This window comes from Myotis nattereri (assembly GCF_964212035.1).
Source record: "Myotis nattereri genome assembly, chromosome: 15".
Classification (NCBI taxonomy): domain Eukaryota; kingdom Metazoa; phylum Chordata; class Mammalia; order Chiroptera; family Vespertilionidae; genus Myotis; species Myotis nattereri.
The window spans coordinates 46,553,409-46,561,474 of NC_138090.1; positions in this window are offsets into that span (position 1 = coordinate 46,553,409).

Here is an 8,066-nt window from a genome sequence, read left to right on the forward strand (position 1 = left end):
CATCTTCGCCCCCTCCCATAGGTACCCTCTCTAGGGTGCTGAACTTTTGGCTCCCAATCCCTCTTCTATTCTTTCATTGAAATCCATGTATATAGCCTCCAAGGTCATCTTGTCTTATATATGTCTTAAATCTGCAAAAGCGCCTTGGAGCCACAAACCTCCCTTTCTTTCATTGTGCTTTCTGAGCGCTCTCTGCGTGGGGCTGCTTATTTCTAGCTCATGATGGGTGAGTCTGAAGAGGGCTCAGGGGAGGCTGCCTGGGCTTAGGTCTCAGCCTGGCTGCTCACAAGCTGGATGGCCCAGGGCAGGTTACGTAACCTCTCTGGGCTCCAGTTTCTCCTTTTGTAAAACAGAGGGTGTTGTCCTGGCTGGTGTGGCTCAGTTTGTTGGGTGTCGTCCTGTGCACCGAGAGGTTGCGGGTTAGATTCCTGGTCAGGTCCTATGCACGGGTTTCGGACTTGATCCCTGGTCGGGGGCATGCAGGAGGCAGCTGATCAACGTTTTGCTCACGTTGATGTTTCTCTCTCTCTCTCTTTCCTTTTCTCTCTCTCTCTAAAAAAAAAAAAAAAAAAAAAAAAGGCTGTTATCATCTGTGGAATCTAAGTAACAAAATAAACTGATGAATGGAGTGGATCCAGAGACATAGAAGCATGAAACAAAGTGCGGAATCTCAGAGGGAAGTCAGGGGAGGGTGGGTGGGTAGGATTAATCAACCAACGGCTTTGTATGCATATACAGTATGTATGGCCCGTGGACACAGATAATAGGGCAGTGAGGGCCTGGGGCGGAGCGGGGGGGGGGGGGGGGGGCGGGGGCGGGCTGGAGGGGGTCAATGGGGGGAAAAGGGAACATATGTAATACTTTCAACAGTAAAGAATTATTTTAAAAAATAGAGGGTGTTGAATAATGGTACCTCTCTTATAAGGCCGTTGCAAGCTGGCATCTTCAAGCATTTAGTATCAGGCACTTACTAAGCATTGCACTGGCTCCTATATGACCGTGTGGTATTCCCTCATGTATCCCACATTCTGCTTCTGGAGCCCTAATAATGGACATAAAATTCCTTCCGACTCTCTGCCACCTAAAATGCCCTCATTCTCATTTGCATACATACCTCGTTTAGGAGCCTGCTGGAGAGAGGGGGGAAATTGGGTTGTCAGCCATCTTCACATTTAACTTCCCAAAGTATTGCCAGATTGCTCTCTGGAAAGGATGCACCCAGTCGTACTCCTACCCTCAGTGCTGGGTGGCCCCTCTTCCACACTCTTCTCTAGAACGTGATGTTCTTAGGCGGCCTAAGTTTGGCCAGGCTAATGCATGTGAAAGCATTGCTTCACTCTCTTATGCAGATCAGTTTAGCATTTCGAAACATCGAAACACCAGCCCAGAGACTGGTGGGCTTTAGTCTTCATAGCCACTCAAAATTACTCAACACGAACACATGTCTGTGTGTGTCTGTGTGTGTGTGTGTGTGTGTGTGTGTGTGTAAGGCTTTGAATGCTAACACTTTATTTTTATTTTTTTTAATATATTTTATTGATTTTTTTTACAGAGAGGAAGGGAGAGGGATAGAGAGTTAGAAACATCGATGAGAGAGAAACATCGATCAGCTGCCTCCTGCACACTCCCTACTGGGGATGTGCCCGCAACCAAGGTACATGCCCTTGACCGGAATCGAACCTGGGACCCTTCAGTCCGCAGGCCGACGCTCTATCCACTGAGTCAAACCGGTTAGGGCTGAATGCTAACACTTTAATATTTTAGCTCCTGTCACAGCAAACAAGGGGTCATCATAGTACCTTTCTCCCTTGTTGTTAAGACAATTTAATGAAATGACAATGGTCCCTGCTTATTGAGTGTTTACTGTGCTAAGCACTTTACATGCATCAATTCATCTATTCACCCCCCAAACACTCTGGGGCACATGCTGCTGTTATCATCCCCATTTCACAGATGCGACAACTGAGACATGGAGCAGTTGACTGTAAGAAGCAGAGCTGGGATTCAAACCCAGGTGGACAGGCTCAGTAACCACCTCACTACCTGTCCCTGAGGTGACACGGGAAGAGCACCTGGGGCTGAAAGAATCCTCCTTATTATCACAACTTTTTAAAAAATATATTTTATTGATTTTTTACAGAGAGGAAGGGAGAGGGATAGAGAGTTAGAAACATCGATGAGAGAGAAACATCGATCAGCTGCCTCCTGCACACTCCCTACTGGGGATGTGCCCGCAACCCCCAGGGTACATGCCCTTGACCGGAATCGAACCTGGGACCCTTGAGTCCTCAGGCTCTATCCATTGAGCCAAACCAGTTATGGCTATCACAGCTTTAATAATCAGACAGGACAACCTAGAGGGGCTTGGGCAATGTTTGCTGCGTCAGCAAATTTGATAATGGATTTGGCTTTTGGATCATATTATAGGCATAATAATATCGCATCCCATATTTTTAAAAAATCATGCATGAAACTTGGAAGGGACTCACCTGGGCCTTGGTGTCCCCATCGGTAGCCCCCATCCTTTTCACAGCCCTTCCGTTTCCTAAGTCAAAGCACTTGTAACTATCACAGTCGGCTTCCTTTCCAGCACCCACCGGGAGACACGTCCCGTTCCCAAGTTCCTGTGTGAATGAGACTGCTGGGCAGGTGCCACTCAGCTCTCCACCTACTCTGCGCCTGCACCCGCCGGCCGAACACGGCTGGACAAAAACACACGCTGCAATGAGAATGGGCTCCCCGTAAGTTCAAGATCACTCCTGTCCATTCACTCTGCCATGCTCCTGGAAGTTACTTTACACGTTCTCGTTCCTCCTCTGGCCTCTACCACCTTCTCATGGTCCACGCTCTCACCCTTGACCCCACTCCTATGTCACAGCGAGAGGCGAGGCCATCAGAAGAGAACTTCCACAGGTTCCCAGGATGTCTACCCCGCTACCTGCGCCTGAGACCCTGTTCTCTGCCTTTCCTCCTGTCAAAGACGTAAACACGCCTGGCCAAGGCCACTGCCTCACGTGCGCACTACATCCCACCTTTTCTCCCCTACCCAGGGACGTCAGTCAAGCAGTTCTCTCCCTCTCTCCTGCATCATCAGTTCTCTCTCTTCTCGATCTTCTCATTGGCATCAAAACACGCTCTGATACAAACATGCTTTATTCCCTTGTCTAGCTACAGCTCCAAAGTTCTTTTATTTTTTATTATTTTTTGTTAATCCTCTCCTGAGGATAATTTTCCATTGATTTTTTAGAAAGAGTGGAAGGAAGGGGGAGACACACACAGAGAGAGAAACATCAATGTGAGAGAGACACATTGGTTGCCCCCCCGCCCCCCCCCCCCCGCCCCAAATCAGGGCCATGTCCTGCCGGATGATGCTCTATCCACCGAGCAAAACCGGCCAGGGCTCCAACATTCTTTTATAACAAAACCCTCAAAAAAAGTGACCTGTACTAAGGTCTCCAGTTCTTTTCCTCCAAGCATTCTTGAATCGCTCCAGCCAGGGTGTGGCTGCACCACTAGGTCAGGTCAACTCTTGAGGATCTCAGCGACCTCCATGTGTCTCAATCCGACAGTCCAGTGACCCACCTCATGTGACTAGTCCAGGGGTGGGCAAACTTTTTGACTCGAGGGCCACAATGGGTTCTTAAACTGGACCGGAGGGCCGGAACAAAAGCATGGATGGAGCGTTTGTGTGAACTAATATAAATTCAAAGTAAACATCATTACATAAAAGGGTACGGTCTTTTATTTCAATAGTTTTATTCATTTCAAACGGGCCATAGTTTGCCCACGGCTGGACTAGAGCCTCTCACTGATAATCACACCCTCTGCCTAGGTTTATTTTCTCCCCTTGGCCTCCAGGACACCCACGCTCACGATTTCCCTCCTTTCTTAGTAGCTGCTCCATCCCAGTCACTTCTGATGTTTCTTTCTCATTTTGTTTTTTTTTTTTAAACACTGGAGGGTCTTGGGGCTGGGTCTTTGGTCCCCTTCTCCTTTCTCTCTTCATCACTCCGTTGGTGATGGTCTCCCAAGTTCACATATCTCTCTGTTTGGACCTCCCCCGCCCCTGCCACACACACACCCTGAGTTCAGATTCATATATTCACCTATCCTGTCAACACGTCCATTTGGAAGTCCATTGGTACCTCAACATGTCCCAAAACAAACTCCTGATCCCCCCTTCCCCAGGTAATCTCAATAAAGGAAAACTTCATCTTGGCAGATTCTCAGACCAAAAAATCTTGCAATCATTTTTGACTTCTCCCTCCCAACACCCGATCCATCAGCAAATTCTGTCAGCCCTACCTTCAGAATGTATGCAGATTCTAAACACGTCCCGCCACCCCCACTGCTACCACCCTCATAAGAGCTACCATCTCTCTTTTGAATCATGTAAAAAAAAAATCTTTTGCTTAAATTTTTTTTGAGGTGAAAGCCACATATAAATTAACCACTTTAAATGGCACAATCCAGAGATATTTAGTACATTTGCAATATTGTGAAAGCATCATCTCTATTGAGTTCCAAAACGTTTCGTTATCCCCAGAGGAGACCCCACACCCATTAAACGGTGACTCTGCATCCTTACGCCCATCCCCCAGCTCCTGGAAGCACTAATCTGCTTTCTGCCCCTGTGGATCTGCCTACTTTGGACATTTCGTATGAGTGGAATCACACAATATTTGACCTTTTGTGTCTGGCTTCTTTCGTTTAGCATAATGGTCTCAAGGTTCATCTATACTGTAGCATCCATCAGAACTTTATGGGTTTTTTTTGTGGCCAAATAATATTCCATTGTATGGCTATACCACATTCTGTTATCCATTCATCCATTAATAGACATTTGGGTTGTTGCCACCTTTAGGCAATTCTGAATGGGGCTGCTATGACTGTGTATGTACAAGTATTTGTTTAAACATCAGTCTTCAGTTCTCCTGGGTGTATACGCAGGAGTGGAAACACTGGGTCATATGGCAATTCTATGTTTAACTTTCTGAGGAATTGCCAAAATGTTACCTCATTTCAATTATTTTAACAGCCTATTTTTTTTTTTAATGTGAAAGTTTGGTACACACATCTTACAGCAAGACAAACACATAGATTTTATTTTATTTTATTTTTAATATTTTTTATTGATTTTTTACAGAGAAGAAGGGAGAGGAATAGAGAGTCAGAAACATCGATGAGAGAGAAACATCGACCAGCTGCCTCCTGCACATCTCCCACTGGGGATGTGCCCGCAGCCAAGGTACATGCCCTTGACCGGAATCGAACCTGGGACCCTTGAGTCTGCAGGCCGACGCTCCATCCACTGAGCCAAACCGGTTTGGCTAACAGCCTATTTTTGACACAACCACCAGCAGGACCACGTAAGGCATGAGTAAAGTTATGCTCCTGCTGCCCTCCTCCAGTGGGTCCCCTCCCATTCGGAGCAAAACCCGAAGATCTCATTCACAATGGCCTACAGGACTGGGCTTCTGACCGCCTCCCAGACACCTTCTACCACCCTTCCACTCACTCAGATTGGCTTCCTCACTGTTTTTTTTTAATATATTTTTATTGATTTCAGAGAGGAAAGGAGAGAGAGAGAGAGAGAGAGAGAGAGAGAGAGAGAGAGCCATCAATGATGAGAGAGAATCATTGATTGGCTGCCTCTTGCACTCCCCCTACTGGGGATTGAGCCCGCAACTGGGGCAAGGAGCCTTTGCCAGAATGGAACCTGGGACCCTTCAGTCTGCAGGCCGACGCTCTAGCCACTGAGCCAAACCAGCTAGGGCCTCACTGTTCTTTAAATGCATCAGCATGTTCCCTCCTCAGAGCCTTTGCATTCCTCGTTTCCTTTTTCTGGAATGCTCTACTCCTGCACCCAGGAGGCTGGCTCCTTCACTGACTACAGGTCTCTGCTCTAAGTCAGCTTCTCTGAGATGCCTTCGCTGACCAGCCTGTCTCCTTTATTCGGCTCTATTTCCTCCCCAAACACTTATCTTCATCTGACATTTTATTTATTTATTTATTTATTTATTTATTTATTTATTTATTTATTTATTTATAGTTTATAGTTTATCTCCCTTTCAGCAGGTCATGAGCTTTTTCTATTTGTTCATTGATACACCCAGAACCCTGGAAAGTTCCTGGAACTTGGCAGGTGCTCAGTAATGTTTGATGAATGAATGAATGAATGAATTGAACTCTATTTATAGATAGAGAAAAGTGAAGCCCACAGAAGATGCAGGATTGGTGGGAGTGCCCCCAGCTGGTCATAGGAAGCATTGGGTTCTATTCTAGGTCTCTCTGACTGCAAAGCTCAAGTTCTTCTTTTAATAGTGATATGTGTGTGTGTTTTTTAAAAAAATATGTTTTTATTGATTTCCTTTTTTTTTTTAGAGAGAGAGAGAAAGGGAGAGAGAAAAACATTGAGTGACCTCCTGCACACCCTACTGGGGCTCAAGCCCGAAACCCAGGAATGTGCCCTGACCAGGAATCAAACCAGCGACTTCTTGGTGCAGGGGACAATGCTCAACCCACTGAGCCACACCGGCCAGGGCCAAAGCTCAAGTTTTTAACTGGACTATTTTGTGACTTTTATATGTAGGTCTCATCACAACCCTAAATGTCAGTCTGTCATCAATACTCAATTCACAGGCAGGAAAACTCATACCCAGAGAGGAAAGGGGGCCCTGAAACCAGTTGGTGGAAATGGCACGGCTGGCTATTTTGCCTCAGGGTAGGATTTCTGGTACTAACTTCTGGCACTCACTGGTCACTCAGGAAATGCATCATGACAGGTTCAGGGTGAGTTTATAGTAAAGCTCATGTAAGCTTCCGGGCCCATGATTGGATAAGCCAGTGATGGCGAACCTATGACACGCGTGTCAGAGGTGACACGCAAACTCATTTTTTTGGTTGATTTTTTTTTGTTAAATGGCATTTAAATATATAAAATAAATATCAAAAATATAAATCTTTGTTCTACTATGGTTGCAAATATCAAAAAATTTCTATATGTGACACGGCACCCGAGTTAAGTTAGGGTTTTTCAAAATGCTGACACGCCGAGCTCAAAAGGTTCGCCATCACTGGCCTAGACCCTTCCAAGACCCTACCGATACGTTCTTATGGTCTCGTTTAAAGGAGGACATTTAAAATGCAACTGGTTGCTACCACTGTCTTTTTCCAGTTCCCTTCCCCCTGTTGCACTTCTCTTTACCATGGTGGCGATGGAGTAGTCAGGCATTTATGGGACCTCACTGGGGGGGATGGGGTTTGAGGATACACTGAGTTCTGTGGGTTATTTGGTGGGGTTCAGAGACACTTTCAGGTAGACTTCAATGACCTACTGAGTTTCTTGGTGTAGGAATGGCTTCCAGGAATGCTCCTAACGTCCAGGGTGCTAGCTCACTAGATGCAAGGACTCAGTCTACAGTGGCATGACCTGTCCTATAAGTGTCTCACTCCAGAAGCACCTCACAGGGGAGTTGAGTGAATAATTAAAAGGAGTGAGCCAAGCCCTAGCCGGTTTGACTCAGTGGACAGAGCTTCAGCCTGCAGCCTGAAGGGTCCAGGGTTTGATTCCCATCAAAGGCATGTACCTCAGCTGCAGGCTCCTCCCCGGCCCAGGCCCTGGTCGATGTATTTCTCTCACATCCATATCCTCTGTCTTTCCCTCTCTCTTCCACTCTCTAAACATCAATGGAAAAATATCCTCGGGTGAGGATTAAAAAAAAAAAAAAAAAAAGGAATGAGCCAGAAGCCAGTCTGTGGAAACACTTTCCAGAACTTCCAGCTAACAGATGAGTTAAAGTTCACGAATGTTTTCACGAATTTCCTGCAAATTTAGATGACATCACCAATACTGACTGGTGAAGCTGAAATTCTGCCCTACCCGGGTTGGCTCAGTGGATAGACTCTATCCGATAGAGCATCGGCCTGCAGACTGAAGGGTCCTGGGTTTGATTCTGATCAAGGCACCTGCCTGGGTTGCAGACTCAATCCCCAGTGGGGGGCGTGCAGGAGGCAACCGATCAATGATTCTCTCTCATGGATGTTTTATCTCTCGCCCTCTCCCT